The following is an 885-nucleotide window of genomic DNA, read 5'->3' on the forward strand; positions in this document are numbered from 1 at the left end:
CTCGGGGGCCTGTAAACCTCCCCCAGAAACTCAGAATAAAAACTTCTCTTTAACCTCACTTTTGTGCGTCCTTTTCTCCTTACTGTGGCCTTACAGATGCTACTTGAGTTACAAATTCAGAGATGTAACAGAAACACAGCGAAAAGTCCCACTGAATGAACTTAATTTGGCAATCAGGATTGTGAACTAAGATTTGACTTATTTATCCTAGCTGCAAAGTTATTACAGGGTCTAACTTTATTTAAGGTTGTCAGTTCTGTTTCTCATCCTTCTGACCATGGTGCCTTCTCTGGGGCCAGCTGCACAAATATTCTCAACAGACCCCAAGTAACTCTTCATCTGGGTTAGAAATCCTGACTTTTGTCTTCTTTGTTTTTCAAACAGTAAAATGTTGACAAAAAGACTGAATGGTTTCTTTAGAAAGATCGGAATGAAAATCTGAGTTAAATTTCAAAATGGAGTTTTAATTTAGGTCTGAGGTCTCTCTGTTCAAGTGGGTCAGTACCTCAGTTTTTTGATTCATGCCCATAGATCCAGCCACCACTAGGGGGCAGTAGATCCAGCCACCACTAGGGGGCAGTAGATCACCCACAAAAGAATTACCCATCTTTTGCAAGGACTTGGAGGTTTTGGGCTGGCAGTTTCAAGTCAGTGAGGTTTTTTTTGTCTTGTTTTGTTTTACTCTGAGTAAGTCTTTAAGGTGGGCTTCTTCTCAGGTTGCATAAACTTAGCTATGCTTGTCTCTGAACTCCAGAAGCAGGAGCTTGGTTGTAGCCGGGCCACTCTTCGGGCAGCTTCTCGGATGCTGGTGTTTTTTTTTTTTTTAATTTTTTTTCTTTATCTCATTTTGCTTTATTCTTTTTTGATGTCTTTTTTTTTTTTTTT

The sequence above is a fragment of the Orycteropus afer genome, unplaced genomic scaffold, assembly GCF_000298275.1.
Source record: "Orycteropus afer afer isolate SDZICR_OR568_19922 unplaced genomic scaffold, OryAfe1.0 scaffold00772, whole genome shotgun sequence".
In the NCBI taxonomy this organism is placed as follows: Eukaryota; Metazoa; Chordata; class Mammalia; order Tubulidentata; family Orycteropodidae; genus Orycteropus; species Orycteropus afer.